This window comes from Neopsephotus bourkii, unplaced genomic scaffold, assembly GCF_033783945.1.
Source record: "Neopsephotus bourkii isolate Nb327-2 ecotype Australia unplaced genomic scaffold, CSIRO-AGI_Nbou_v1 NB_1134, whole genome shotgun sequence".
Lineage (NCBI taxonomy): Eukaryota > Metazoa > Chordata > Aves > Psittaciformes > Psittacidae > Neopsephotus > Neopsephotus bourkii.
In genome coordinates this window covers 119,476-135,961 of record NW_026901620.1, presented here as the reverse complement: position 1 = coordinate 135,961, position 16,486 = coordinate 119,476, and the positions used below count along the sequence as shown (strand labels likewise).

General features: G+C 39.9%; 1 long non-coding RNA gene across 1 annotated transcript; it reads left to right on the top strand.

Moving 5' to 3' along the window:
* The first annotated feature begins 11,452 nt into the window (after positions 1 to 11,452).
* Positions 11,453 to 15,420, top strand: LOC133217341 (uncharacterized). The gene is made up of 3 exons (XR_009726859.1): positions 11,453 to 12,135; positions 13,064 to 13,159; positions 14,941 to 15,420. It is a non-coding gene; the product is annotated as an uncharacterized LOC133217341 (long non-coding RNA).
* The last annotated feature ends 1,066 nt before the right edge of the window (positions 15,421 to 16,486 follow it).

Sequence of the window (16,486 nt, the reverse complement as noted above, 5' to 3'; positions counted from 1 at the left end):
AAAAATTTTCTAAGGGCTCAGTTGTCTGTTTCTGGGCAGGACAAAATGGTTCAAATCTTGACTATGCTATACAGTCAAGCACCTAGCTCATGCGTCATCTCCCTGGATTTCATAAGGAAGATATTCTTCCCTTTACCTCCCTGCTGCATGCACCATAGCCGAGTAACTGACCTTGACATGATGCCGGGGTGGCATCTCCGGCAATACCCCACTGCGAGAAGTTCCTTTTTTTCATATTCCTTTCTGTTGATTGGAGCATTAACTCCATTACCCATGGAAGTAACAGACATATTCACCAGTTTGGAGTCAATAGGGAGGCCATGGAACTACAGATGGGATATAACTGTGAATCTGTGTCTTTTGTGGACTCTTCTTAATACAAAGAGTGCTGATCAGTGATCTCAAAGCATGACCTTCAAATTTGTGGAAACATCTGTAGTTGCCAGTACATGTTTTATGCTGGGTGTTTTGGGAATCCTAGAGGTGACTTCAAACACATTGTCTCCTTAGGTGTCTAACCATGAATTTCAGTGCCTCTCAGAAAGAAGTTACTGTATGGCCACTGGTTTTCCTAATGGAAATGTTTGAGTGTAAAAGCTGTAAACTCTTCTCTGGGGTGCAGTTATCTTCAGAAAGTTACTTAAAACAGAAATTCTGGGAAATAGTAATCCTCTCTGTGGATAATACATAATGTGGATAATAAATGTGTTAATACTAGGAAGAATATTGGTGCTTCCTAAAGATCTGTTGCTTTGTGTGAGGCATTAACAGAGTGTGGGAGATGAGGTAAAAGTAACTGAAGGATCTCTTGCGGGAGATTCCTGCATTTTGGGCTGTCAACACAATCACAGCTCTGATAAATGTCTCAAATTCTTACTTTATCTGTATCCAGAAAGACATTTGCAACGAAATGTCATTACCTCAGGTCATTTTTCTACTATTGCTATTTTCTCTAAGTTTTCAAGTGAACAGTGAGGTTTCTTGTGTAGTTTGTGTTTTTTTTTAAACTCTATCTGTCATGTCAAGGTTAAAAAGCTGTGGGTAAATAAACATACTGTTGGTATTAGGTAGAACAGCTAATCTAGAGTAAAGCTAATTTATATGTTCTGAGTTGTAAAATACTGGAAAATCTCAAGCAGAGATCAAGGCTACGATAGCATGGTTGCACTTATATTGCATAAAAATAAGAATCTTCAAGCTAATGTGAAGTATAGAAATTTTCTTAGTGGTTTATCAACAATCAGCATTTCATCAAATCTGAGTCAAGATCCTCCTGAATGTAGTGCAGACATAAACTGGAACTGTAGGACATATGATCTTGACCCAATACATTTCTCTCTGACAGCCACTCTGTTTCAATTCGATTTCTCAGGTAAGCGGAAAGAAAGCTCGGAAGCATTTGCAAGATATCATGTGAAAGTGGCTGCCAAATTTGCAACTAGATTTACCATTCACTAATATCAGTGGGAACTCCTCTGCAGAGTCTCCTTGGAATCTGGATAAAAATTTTTGACTTTTTAATGAACAGTTCAACCAAAAACTCATGATCCCAATATCATCCTTTCATAGCAGAGAGAGAAGGCAGACTAACACACAAGTCATTCTATTTAGATAATATCTTAAAAGTACTACATTGCAGTGTTTCCTTAATCTGTCATGATATGTGTATATACATGTGAATATATACACATATACATATGCAAGCCCAAGGACTGAACCGGTATTGCTCTTATTCAACAACAAAAGTTAACACATTTTTCAGCTCATTCACTTTCTGAGCATAAAATCTCATGTTTAAAGAAGAAAAAAACACAAAACAATAAAGGAACTGCAGCGTCAAAGACAGATGGGTGCACTTGTCTCATTCAGTGACCATGTTCATCCAGAAATAATTAAAAGATAGCTGAGAATGGAATATACATTGTGCAACCTGTGCAGGATAATAATATTGGTGCATGGGCTTGTTCAGCACCAGAAGGGGCCTCAAACAGGTCTTTGATGCCCCTGGTGCCTGGAAGTGGAAGGCTGGGAGCGTGTGAGGTGTGCTCTGTAGTAGCATTTATATTAAATAAAATCACTGTGTGCTCCAGGAAATTCTCCCCTCTGGATTTCCTGTGTTGTTGAGACAGTATTGGAAAGTATTCCCTAGAATGGGTTGTTGTTAGGTTTTGAAAAAACACCTTGTGAAGAGTAACTGGATAGTTATTAAGTTTTCTGAAAGGACAGACGCATATGCAGGGATGGCAGTGCCAGCAGGCTGATGTGGACATAGCCTCCGCTACCAGTGCTGACCATGCTTGTCACTGTATTTGGTGGGGTTCATGGCCAAGAAGCATTGAGTACATGGAGTTCACGGAGCTCCATCACCCCTCGACACTTGGTCACTCCCCATAGGCCTTCTCCCAGCTGGAATCCTGTTGTTCATGGAACATATGTTCATGGAATATATGTTCATGGAATATATGCCACAGGGACCTGCTCCTGTGACTGTCACCCAACAGGGGTGGCAAAGAGCCCAAAGGGAGAGAGACCCTGCTTCACAAGACATTGGACATCTTTTGGTGACCTTGTAGGGGAGAAGTCCTCAGGCTTCTCATGTCCTGTGATGAAAGGATGAGCACAAAGGCCCAGCAATGAGCAGCAGAGAAATGCAGGTGGGGGGAGTCATGGTGACCTCTTCAATGCCAACAGTATACCCTGACTCTGCTCCTCCAAGGGCTGTCAGAGGAGAAAGACCTGTACCTTGTTACCTGACGATCACAGAATGATTGAAAGTGGAAGGCACCCCTGACGGCCACCTTGGCCCCTGCCCCTGCTCAAGCAGGTCAACAAGACCTGGTTTCCCAGGACTGTGCCCAGAGAGTTTTTGGAGATCTCAAGTGCTGGGGGCTGCACTGCATTTCTGGGCAACCTGTCCCAGGGCTATATCACCTTCACACTAAAAAAAGGGTTTCCTTGTGTTTGGATAAACCTCTGTCCTATGGACTTTCTTCAGTATTTCCATTTCTGTCTTGTGAACATGAGCATAGTACTCCTGATGTGGCCTCACCAGTGCTGAGGAGAGAGAAGGAATCACCCTCCTTAATCTCTTGGCAACATCCCTCCTAATGCAGTCCAGGATACCATTAGCCTTGAAATCAAAGTGCTGGCTCATCTTCACCTTGGTGTCCACCTGGACTCCCAGGTCTTTTTCTGCGGAGTTGCTTTCCAGAACATCAGCTCCTGTTTTCTGTCTGTGCCTGAAGTACTGGTGCAGGACTTTACACTTGCCTTTGCTGAAATTTGCAAGGCTTCTAACAAGCCATTTCTCCAGCCTGTCACAGATCCTGTGAATGGCAACATGATCCTCTAGAGTAGCAGTGACTTCTCCCAGTATTACAAAATACTGTTAAAAACATGAAAACTTGCTTCATAGTGGTTTCAAGCTGGTCCATACTTTTTTTTTCATGCAGTTGTCTGGAGATGTAGAAATTGCCCTCCTAGTACTTTAACTGACTCCTACCATTGGTTTGTTGTAAATATGCTTTTGATTTCATGTGAACAAATACAAGGACTGCTAGGTTTTTTCATTCCTGTGCTGTATTTAAATTGGATGAAGGATGGTTTTGTTTGTTTGCTTGTTTGTTTTTCTAGAACAGAATAAAGTACAATTGTAATTTTTTTACGAGTTTTAAAGCACACAGACAACAGACTAAGCAAAGTGCTGTGGCCACTACCCTTCCTCCTTACATGAGGGACGCAAATGTGACAAACATGTACATTTGTTCTTTTATTTCTCTAGAAGCAGAAATAGCTGTCATGTCAAACTGGCAAAAGACATCTGGAGCAATATTGCTGCACAAAATGACAGCCAGGGGTACGATATTTGGCTGTTTCCTGGAAGATATGTTTATTATTTTTTTGTATACAAAGAGAGGATTTACTAAGTTTTTTGCAGCTGCTAAATATTTTAGTTCTAGGGGCTGATTTGCCTTGCAATGGTTTCCTATAATGAAGCATCAGGCATACATTTAATAAAAAAGATGTGTAACACAAATGTCAATTACTTTATATTTTTTTCTCTATTTTTATCCATAATAGCCACTTATCTTTGTGATATGCCTACTCTAAGGCAATTTCATTAGCAGATTGATATTTTTGATTGATGATTGCCATTACTGATGTGTGAAACTTAATGTGCTAATCTCATGCCCCCAAACTCTTTATCTGGTTGATTTCCCTTTAAGGAAAGACTTCTGAGGACAGCTGTTTGAGAAAGAAGTGGAAACAAAAGCAAAAGGTACCTAAAATAGCAGAAGTGAGACCAGTGAGTGGTTTCTAATCTGCTGTATGATCTGTCAGACTACACGGCTTCTTACCCTTGTGTGTCAGAGTAACTGCTCTTTGCTGCATTCTCACCTAACACTTACCTGTCAGTTCAACAACACTGTCCTTCTGCTCAAATCGCCTTCCCACCTAGCATAACATTTTGATTTGCTCTCCTTATGTTCAGTTATCCAGAAAGCAAGTTATTTACATCTCCTCCTTTGAACTTTAAAACATCATAGCCTTTGCTACCTAATCACTTGTCTCTAATCCTCTCATCAAAGTATGGAATAATTTAGGTAACACCAGGGTTGAAATTAATATTTGAACTGTAATCTTACAATCACTGCTCCAACTATCCTTTCTTACTGTAGCTGTCTTTAGGGCAGATTGCCAGTGGTCTTCTGTGGCAATCAGTAATATTTACTAACTGTAAATGAAAACAGCATTATTTTTGTAAACCCTAAATATAAATATTTCTTGCTAAGGATAAGTATGTGTCATGTGCAATTAGGAATGCAGAAATGAAGGAGAAGTTGCAGAAGAAAGCAGAAAATTCTTCTGACATGTTGAGAACAGGTAATCCATACAGGAATACGAAACTACAATGGATCACATATATTTTGTTAGCTATATAGTATGTCATTATATATTATACATTTCATTATATTGTTCATCTGAAATAAAAATAATTGCTGAAATGGAGTAAAATTTATCATTCTATTCAGCCTGTGTTGTGGAAAGCAAAACTTTAATTGCTTTTAGGTTTAAATATTTTGGGTTTCTTTTGTGATAGCTTTGACAGGTATTTTTTTTTTAATCTGTTTTTTAATGAAGATCTCAAAAATACTTAGTATTTATTTTGTGTGGCAGCCTGAAAATTCTGAACCAAAATATCTTCATGTGCAGAGTATTTTTAGACTTCAAAGAAAGTATAGTTAAATGCCTAAATCTGAAGAACCATATGGAATAATTTTTCCTTCAACATATTCCTAGTAAAAAGCCTTACCAGAAATATTTTAAAGGTATCTTGTTGAACACATTTGCAGCAGCTTCTCTTATGTTTTTAAATAATATCACAGAAGAGAAGTTAGGTAGTGTTGTATGAAAGTCACAGAATCACAGAATCCCAAGGGTTGGAAGGGACCTTGCTATTATTTGCTCACATACTTTATTGAGTCATCTTTCCATAATGAAGTTATGACTTTTGTAGTAGAAGTGCAAAGGTTTTGATATTTCTTGGAATTTTGGTTGCTGTATTCATAGCATGTATGTTTGCTTACTCAACTCTAACCAACCAAATTGTTTTTTGTGAGCTTTAAGTTCTGTAAGAAAGAGAAAGATGACATTGACTCCTCAGGCTGTGGTTTAGAAGCATGATTTCTGTCAATTCCCAACAAGTAAACAAAACCCCTGTTTTTATGGAGCAGATATACTGAAATACTTCAGAGAAAATTACATGTTTTCAATATGTTTTGAGAATACTTGGTTCCAAAAGGTTTATTTTTAACGTATTACAGCCTGCAAATTTCTAATGTAGAGGGGAAGATGGTTCTTCCACAAATGGCCCTTTGGAGTTGAGCCTCCAAAGGTTCATCCAAGGTTCAGCTGCTTCATTACCACTAGGCAGGAAATGAGCAAGCTAGACTTTAGACCAATATTGCTCTGCAAATAGCAGGAGAATTTGCTGACTAACATCTGGTCTCTGATTCATTACTTATAATTAACATTGTTGTTATTACAGACAGCTAGAAGCATTGTAAACACCAGCAGTAAACATTTCATTTATGCGCTACACAGCCAAGACTGGGTATTGAGGCATGGGTAGAATAGGTTAAGAGAAAGGATTGAGCAAATAAAAGGGGGGAAATGGGGATATGGAGCTAGAAAGATTATAGAAATCGCATAATAGCTATGTCATTACCATGTTCCTAATTTTTTTTTAACTAACATACCTCAGTTCTTTGTGTTTCAACATGAATATTCCCATGATTTCTGCTTCAGTCTTACACTTTCAGTAACATCTGCCTAGGTACTCTGCTCACAAAAGTAAGACTTAGTTATTGAATCAGCATCTTCACTTTCTTTCTAGATTCTAGCCAGGATGACTTTATAGGATCATGGGATCCTAGAACAGTTAGATGGGAGGCAGAAGCATAAATCTCAAAGAACCTGCGGCAAGCAAGAGGTGAATGGCAGAAAAGGCTTCGTATGAGAACAAAGTTTGACCTAGCTGCTGTTTTCTTCCTTGTCCTGTAAAACACTTCATCTGACTTGCACTATTAAAAGCTATTTGCACAGTTACGAACAAGAATAATTCTATTTAGTAAACCACTTTTTCTGTTAACATCACCTGTTTGTGTAAGAATTATGACAATCATTGATTTCTTATTTCTGTGGGGTTTTTTTTTTTTTAGAGATATTTTGTCAGTTAATGATAGATTCATAAAATTCTACACTTACTCATCTAAATATAGCTCTGGAATGGCAGTAAAAGTTTTCCATCTCCTTAAGTTAACTTGCTTTTTTTCATGTTCTCCCATAGTCTCTTCTGGTGTTCAGGATGAAGTCAGTGTTTGATGCAGCCTGTGAGCGGTGTTTGAGTAACTGGAAATTAGTGGATTAATGTGTAGGTGGAGGGACCCAGAACAGTACAGTTACCTATGGAATAATTATTACCATTTTTATGATCTGGAGTACTGAACTAGAATAAAATATACAGTTAGTACCAATAGTGAGTTATCTCTAGGTAGATGTAATCTAGTTTGTACAGGGCTATTCTAGCTGTATGTATCTTTAGATTTCAAATTGTAGAATTAAGTAGAAGAAATGTAGACCATATATAAAAGATGAAAAGTCTGATTTTAGAAACCTGTGACACTAGAAAAGAACTTGAGTGTTGTAGTTCTATTCAGCTGAATGTGACCTCCCAGTGAGAAGCTGTGATCAGATTTCAGAGTATGATACCAATATGTGTTAGCAGGAATCTTGAATATCATATATCCATTCCTTCTGTATTTGGCAGTTATGCAACACATAGTTTGTGAATCTTGTGTCCAGGTTTACCATCAGTCTAAGAAGGCTATCAACTGAGAAAAACCATAATTACAATCATAGGATTGGAATGCATATCTTCTCTGGAAATGCTCAGGAAGCACTGACCTTTGTATTTTTAAAAATGTTGAATAATGAATGATTGTCTAGCGTATATTAAGAAGTATTTGATTCTGGAGCATGAATTTAGTCACAGAGGGCTCTTCAATCTGTTAGACACATAACCCAAGAACTGTAACTTGCATCTTGACATTTACAGAGGAAAAACAGTATTTCTTTGACTGAAAGATTAAGTAACCACTGGAAGAACTTGGTGTTGGCAGATATTTGGCAATTAACATTAGATCTTTTCTTTGGGGGGAAACTAAAAGCTCTAAAAATTTGATTAAATTTGAAATGTGTACTGTGCAAGAGATCTGATTTAGTGTTCCAGTCTCATTTTTTTAATGATTATTGTATATCATACAGTAATAATTTATAAAATTACTTGTACTATGTACAACACTAAATCAAGCTTAAGTTACCTTCCTGTTGTAGATTATATATGTAAGTATAAAATTGTATTCCTGTAGACTGGTCTCTCCAAGAGCTCATCCCACTGAAAATACCATTTCCTTGTATACCTAGACCTGTTTGAACCATTAAACTCAAGGGAAGCCGTCCTGTAGTGAGTAGATGTATTTATTTACATTGATTATTATGATGTAACTTAGAGAAGTAGGGCCCAAAGGAAGAAATAAAAAAGCTCATTTCCTCTATTATTATAGTAGCTCATTCTAACTAAAAGGATTTTTAGGGTATAGTTTAAGGACATCTAACAAAACTCTTTTCTGTTGCTAGCTATTTTGTGTTAATATACATGATTTCATTAGGCTAGCCAAGCTTGTATGTAACTATTTGAAAGGCAGGATACTATAGTAACATATTATTTCATATGCAAACCATAGGAAATATTTTAGTCACTGGAGTTGTTTGGGTTTCTTTTTTTTTCCTTTTTTTTTTAATAGTAACAAAAAAAACTCATACATGAAAATGGTGGAATTGAGGAATACTGAACAAAAAATATGCTATTTGTTGTTTTACTTCTTATCTACGTAGCATCAGATATGAAGACTTGTCAGGAAGTGAGAAGGATTGTCAAAATGTTGCCAAAATTAATTTTTCCAGAAGCCTGAGGTTTTAGTCATCTACGCGCAGTGACTAGAAGTAAGACATTATCTCTTCTTTCATCAGTCTTTCAGCACTCCCTGAAGCAGTGTGCGTTCTGGGAAAAGTGCAAGTAAAATAAACAGACAGATCGAACTACTCAAACCTGTTATAAAACTAAGTCAGTACTCACTACTAGTTGCAGAGAAGCTAGAAAGCTGATTTATTCCTAGTATAGGTAGAATTAGCAAGAATGATTATACTCAACATAGTAACTCAGAGGAGGAATGGAAGTGTTGATATTGCATCCTAGGGCCTCTATCATTAAAGTTCATATCCTCACCTCCATTATTTTCAAGACTTGAGTTGCCTTGTGTCAACAGATCCTGTCACAGTATCACAGTATCACAGTATGTTAGAGATTGGAAGGGACCTCAAAAGATCATCTAGTCCAATCCCCCTGCCGGAGCAGGAACACCTAGATAAGGTTGCACAGGAACGTGTCCAGGTGGGTTTTGAATGTCTCCAAAGAAGGAGACTCCACAACCTCCCTGGGCAGCCTGTTCCAGTGTTCCGTCACCCTCACTGAGAAGAAGTTTCTTCTCAAGTTTAAGTGGAACCTCTTGTGTTCCAGTTTGTACCCATTTCCCCTTGTCCTATCATTGTTTGCCACTGAGAAGAGCTTGGCTCCATCCTCGTGACACTCCCCCTTTATATATTTATATACACTAATAAGGTCACCCCTCAGTCTCCTCTTCTCCAAACTATAGAGACCCAGCTCTCTCAGTCTTTCCTCATAAGGGAGATGCTCCACTCCCTTAATCATCTTAGTTGCCCTGCGCTGGACTCTCTCCAGCAGGTCCCTGTCCTTCTTAAACTGAGGAGCCCAGAACTGGACACAGTATTCCAGATGAGGTCTCACCAGGGCTGAGTAGAGGGGAAGGAGGACCTCTCTCGACCTACTAACCACCCCCCTTCTAATACAACCCAGGATGCCATTGGCCTTCTTGGCCACAAGGGCACAGTGTCGGCTCATGGTCACCCTGTCGTCCACCAGGACCCCCAGGTCCCTCTCCCCTACACTGCTCTCTAACAGGTCGTTCCCCAATCTATACTGGAACCTGGGGTTGTTCCTGCCCAGATGCAGGACTCTACACTTTCCCTTGTTATATTTCATCAAGTTATTCCCCGCCCAACTCTCCAGCCTGTCCAGGTCCCTCTGGATGGCAGCACAGCCTTCTGGCGTGTCGGCCACCCCTCCCAGCTTAGTGTCATCAGCAAACTTGCTGATAGTACACTCAATTCCCTCATCTAAATCGTTGATGAATATATTAAATAATACTGGTCCCAGTACCGACCCTTGAGGCACTCCACTAGATACAGGCCTCCAACTAGACTCCGCCCCATAGACTACAACTCTCTGGCTTCTCTCCTTCAGCCAGTTCACAGTCCACCTCACTACCCGATCATCCAGACCACACTTCCTCAATTTAGCTGCAAGGATGCTGTGGGAGACCGTGTCAAACGCTTTGCTGAAGTCAAGGTAGATCACATCCACCGCTCTGCAATCATCCATCCACCGTGTTATTTCCTCATAAAAGGCTATGAGATTGGTCAAGCATAACTTCCCCTTGGTGAAGCCATGTTGACTGCTCCTCATAACCCTCTTATCCTTGATATGCCTTAAGATGGCACCAAGGATAAGGTATTCCATTACTTTCCCAGGAATGGAGGTGAGGCTAACCGGTCTATAGTTACCCGGGTCCTCCTTCTTGCCCTTTTTGAAGACAGGAGTGACATTTGCTTTCCTCCAGTCCTCAGGCATCACCCTCTGCCACCATCACACTCCACAAGCAGTGTGTGGCAAGTCTTGAAAGACTGGAAATAGGTCCTTGATATGTGATTCAGCTAGCTGGAGATAAAAATGTCTAGTGGCACTTAAGTTATTCTATTGTTTTGTAGAGATTCATCTCAATTGTCCTGTCCTCAGGACAATTAGTGGTGCAAGTAGTGATCTCAGTCAGAAGGAAAGCAGCTGTACTGAGACACTGAAAGCTGCCTGCAATGGTATTTCAGTGCATGTGTCACCATAAATAGTTCCCACAGCTTGAGTATTTGATACTTTGTACATCCTATTTCCAAATGTCTGTGTGATATCTCTGATACGTTTGCTGCCATCTATGCGCCTCTGGTTTTAACTCTGGCAGAATTACAGCTACTTTGATGGACACCTCATAAATCATGTCTCTGATCCCCAAATAGGGCTTGTTGTATTTAGAGCACATGAACTGATTTATTTCCTACTCCAGGAGTGCTCCAGTGCTGCATTCCCACTGGTCTTTCCTAGGGCTGAGATGGGGAACAGTCCTTAGGGGCTCTGGAAGTGAAGGTGACTTTGGAAAACAAGGGTCTGTAGAGTTATGCCTTGGGTGGGCAGTGCCTCATAACCCTGGGGAGATTCTGCTGCAGGCTAGAGGTATTTCAGGTGGCTTAAGGAGAAAAAACACTAAGAAACTCATGTTGCATGTTTGGTGCCTTCAAGATGATGTCATGATCTGTTTATTCACTGAAGAAGACAGGGCTGATAGAATGGCCTTATTATTAATAAGTAATTAAAGGAGGCTAGAGGGATAAGCAAACAAAGTTGGTATATGTACTCCCTCAAAATTCCTGTGAGCAAAGATAAGAGAAAAATAAATGAGGGGAAAATACCTGTCTGCCATTAGAGCAGACTGTTCTCAATGCCTGGCAGAGGAGACAGTGACAGGACAAAAGGCAACATTCAAAAGACATCTAGATGCGGTCCTGGGCAAACCTGCTTGAACGGGGGTGTTGGACAAGATGACTTTCCAGGCGTCCCTTCCAACCTCAACCATTCAGTGATTCTCTGTACAGGAAACAGATTTTTTCTCCTTGGCAACAGTAACAGCAATGAAAGGAGAAAAGTCATTATTTTTTTGATTTGCAGTACCTGCGGAGGTCCAAAAGTCTGCATAGAGTCCAGGCTACAAAGCAGTGGCAGGGAAGGTTTTCCTTCTGTTTCATGCTTGTTCCTGATCCCTGGAGAGGAGATTCAAACCCAAGGTAGGACAGGACTTCTCCTGAATAAGTTTGTCAGGGCTGCAGCATGGCAGGTTACGGAAGGCATATCTTCCTGTGTGAGAACAGCACTGAAATAGCTGCCATATTCCTGCAGAGATACCAGCCACCAAAAGACATGCTGACATATGAGGTGCTACTGCTTTTAGCCATGAACGTCCCCTATCTTGAGAGCACCAGACAGACCAGCTTTCCTGGAAGTACTGGGCTAGAAGTCTGACTCAAGTTAGGGACCTAAACTGTTACTTGGATTTCATAAAACTGCCTATCCTGATGTTATAAAAGAGTTAATTTTGTGGCAACTATAATTATGAAACACAGAGGAAATGAAAATATTGGCAGTGTTATTTTTGTTCTGCCTAAGGTAGTGGGAAGAGTCTGAACCCTTTAGGTCTGCTGGGCCAGTACGGAAAACTCTCCACTGTCCTGAGAGCTGGCAGATATGTTTCAGTCCACCCAGGCTCCCTCATGGCTTCCCCAGGCTGCTGTCTATAGGCTTTTTTCTTTTGGTCTTCATTCTTCTGGGAGTAAGTTTGATTATTTGGTCTTTCCTGATTGCCCTCACACTATCTGCTCTGCAGCCATCTGTCTGCACTTCGTCCTCCTTAAATGCTGTCTTACCTTGGGATTGCACATTTCCCCTGGCAATTTTTTGTTCATCTCTGTGGAAGAGGAGATGTGTCTATGCTGCTTAAAGGGCTTTGCTTCAAACAGTTCAATTCATGCAGCTGTTTGCTCATGTTTCTGAAGTGCCACAAGAGAGATTTGTCTGCCTTTGGCAGGTTTGTGAGAGCCACAAAGGCTTGTTTCTAGTATCTGCTCTGACTTTGGATTCAGGCTGACACAGAGCCATGTGCAGCAGTGTTCTGAATCAATGCATGCAAATATGAATGGTCCGCACTTTAATAACTATAATATCATGCTTAACTCAGACAAGTAAATTGGACAGTATGGGACAGTTTCAAAGGAAAGTATGACAAAGAAAAATATAAAAAGTTCAAAGACAGTATGGGAAAAGTTCAAAGTAAAAAGAAATCAATATATGTATTCATAGTTTGGCAGCTGTGTCATTAGTGGTTTAATGACAGCCAAACAAAAAGATATCCAAACTGTCAGGGAAGGAGCTAGAAGTAGCAGAAAAAGCTTCACAGTATCCAGCAGGGATGGAAATATCAGGAAGCCAAAAGCAGAACTCATACACATACAGAAAAACAGACATTAGTCTTCAGCACCCCTAAAATGAGGAAATTTAGCTGCACAAGGAAAAGGTTTACCACATTATTTGAATGAAAAACATTCAGTACCACAGAACCCAAGAGAAAGTTAAATAATTGACACATGAGTTCAAAGAATTGATGAAAGCACTTAGCAATAGGTGTTGCATGATTGAATGACCCTTCTCATAGGTTGAGCAGAATTTTTCTTAAGTCACTTTTTTTTTTTTTTTTTTTTTAACAAGTTCCCTTTACAGAGTTTGGGGATGATTTTGTTGTCCAGGAATTCTACAGTTTTTGTTTGAAGATTATTACACTGAAGAACTAACATCTCAGGAGACGTAGTTTGATTTTAAGAATAAGGTTTTGCAACATGAGATAGGAAGATATGATAAAGCCTGCATTTGGGAGCTTAAAGAAGGAAAAGTTACTTCTTACTGAAAGTTAATTCTGATGTAACTAGAATTCTTGAAATATCATCAAAAAAACAGAGAGGAACTGAAGAAGATAAACCCATTTTATTTTATGGATCTTGGTTATAGAATGACCTTGCAGATGTTATGCAAACTAATAACCAATATAAAATTCTAGACCCTAACCCTGATAAGTCAGCGTGACTCATGCCCCTGTGTTACACGGAACAAGCAATCAGCACTGCAAAAGAGCTATGTTGGAACATCTGCTTTAAGTGCCAGAAAGCCAAATTTTTTTAAAGAGTACATGAATAATTCATATTTTTCAGAGAGTTACTGGCTAAATAACAGTATGTACAAAAAGGCTAAGACTAGAGCCTAACCTCTTCTTTGTACCACAAACCGCTTGTGGAAAAGTAGCGTTCCTCACAAAATAACCAACAGGAATGCTCTGCAGCTATGTTTGGATAATAGATGTCCTTGTTTTTCCCATGACTTTGTTACCCTTCACAGTCCCATCTCCTCCCTGATATCATTAATGACTGGGTTCAGACTTGCCTTGCTTTTCCTGGACTATTGTCAAGAAGCAATTCTGTTTTACATTGTTCCTTCCTGACTTATTTCTCCTACATTGTACTCTCTTCTGTAAGTTTAATTAAACTTGCTTGGGGCTAGCAATTTTTGCTTTTAAATGTGGGCATGATGAACCTGTGGTTTTCCTAGGCTGTTGCTGATTTATTCAGAAAACAAGACAGTGGTGTTTTCAGGGAGTTTCTGGTTTTTTTCATAAGGTTACGAATATAATTTATTGCAGACACCTGAAATCCAAGTACATCTATCTGGCTTTCAAAAAAGCATTTCTGAAAGTCTCTGTACAAATCATGTTTTCATGACCTAATTAAAAAAAAAAAAAAAACAAAAACCAAACAAACAAAAAAGCAAAAAAACACCTTACTCTTAATCACTTTCCCTCAAGAAGCAAGTATAAACACCAATAAAATGATTAGTTTATGTACGTGAAAAATTTGTGAGGTTTCTGGTTCTAAAAAATGTCAGGGTACTGCAGAATGATAACAATGCATGGGCCATCAGGCCAATACAGGTAATCTCAGGGGGCTGCTAGATTATGTTTTCTTTTGTAACTTAGAAGTGAAATGTAATTAGAAGTCAGAAGGGGCTAGGAGAGGCAGCATGGCAAAGATTCCAGGTAATCATACTATCCATGGTACTTTTGCAAAACAGCAGCTTGAAACTGTGGGATTCAGGAGCTGTTGCTTTTCCCAGATGCCTCTCTTGGGATGCTGCTGCTTCCTGCCTTGCCTTGTGGCACTCGGAAATTGATGTGATACAATGAGTAGTATTTTCCCCCTTGTTGCTTGTGTTTGGACTGAGGAAACTTGTGGCACAGGTCTCTGGATATTATTCTCACTTCTGGGTGGACAAAAGAGCATTAAGGAGAGCAGCAGTTGCAGAGGGAGTGTATGATTGCAGTGGCAAATAAACAAAGTTTATGCCACTGCTCCCAGATAGAAATGTAATTTCAGGAAAACACATAAAGGTTTAAAGGTTACACTTCATAGCAGTTATAAAACCCAAAGTAACACACCAAAGAGGGCTGTTTGTGGAGAAGAGGATTTCACCAATATAAGCAGCAGAATTGACACACTGGTTGCCATACTCAGCTAAACCTGGTTATGTGTTGTTTTCAGGTGCTTTTTCCTTTGGGGTGACCTTCAAACTCCTTGGGACTCACATCAAAGTGGAAATCTTGAATGTCAGTGCTCCCTGGTAAGTAACTGGTATGAAGCAGCATGTCCAAACAGCTCCACTGCTGGCTGCTGCCTTCCCACAGCAGGGTGTTTCCTCAGCTTTGTGACTGAGCAGCCATAGGCTTTTCTGGGTGCTCCTGAGACCTGTGCACTGAAGAAGTGTTTCTACAGTGTGAGAAGGATTATTAAACTGAAGCTAACAGGTAGCTGGCCTGTTCCACAGCTGGGAAACCAACAGTGTGAACCACCAGTTCTGGTTTTAGACATAACTGGCTTCTTTAAGGATGCTGTCTGTGTTAAAATCACCATCAGTCTGTTACATCCAGCTATATCTATGGTTTGTTCTGTGATGCTGGAAGCTGGTTAAATACCATAGCTTATGTGGATATGTCAAATGTGTCACCACCGAACAGAAGCTTTTTCATAAGCCACATTGATTATTTCATAGGCCATATTGCTAAAGCAGCTTTGACCTTGGTATTTGGACCAGTAGCTGGAGGTATTGTATTAGAAAGGACCCCTTAAAACAACACATCATGTAATCATGGGTTCTACTAAAATGCCATATGGGGATTTATTTCAAGTAGTGAAAGGATAAGGGGTAATGAGTTCAAACTTAAACAGGCGAAGATCAAGTTAGATATATAAGGAAGAAGTTCTTTACTGTGAGGCTGTTGAGGCACTGGAACAGGTTGCCCAAGGAATTGTGAATGCTTCATCCCTGGTGGTGTTCAAGGCCAGGTTGGACAGAGCCTTGGGTTACATGGTTTAGTAAGAGGTGTCCCTGCCCATGGCAGGTGACCTTAAACTCCTTTCCAACCCTAACCATTCTATGATTCTATATATCCCAAGGCAGCGAAATGTGACATGCCGACAAATTTCCTTCCAACTTGAAAAAGCTGAATGGGTAATGTTCCTCAAACACATAGCCAGGGGTCAATCCGTTGTGTATGAAGTCAATAAATGTAAGAGCAATGACCAAATTCATATGTGTGAATTGGAATGTCTCAAGATATTTTATGGGAAAACAAAGCTAAGGTAGTTTCTAACTGCATACCTGACCCATCATTCACAGTGTGTCCTAACACAACTCTTGGACTGTAGCCTGGGACTGATGTAATAAATGGGAATTTCAGTGTAGGACAGGTGATGTTACAAAGTGTTCTGGAGATCAAAGGGAGATCTGTGTGTACATGTAAAATGCTGATATGTTCTCACTGTATTGCTCCTGGATTTGTATGTCAAACTGTATTTCTGATTGTTTGCTTGTACTTCAGTACTTGTCCATGTTCATCTTGGGTAGAAAGAAGAAATAGAATCATAGAATCATAGAATAGTTAGGGTTGGAAAGGACCTTAAGATCATCAAGTTCCAACTCCCCTGCCATGGGCAGGGACACCTCACTCTAAACCATATCACCCAAGGCCTCGTCCAACCTAGCCTTGAACACTGCCAAGGATGAAGCATTCACAATCCCCTTGGACAA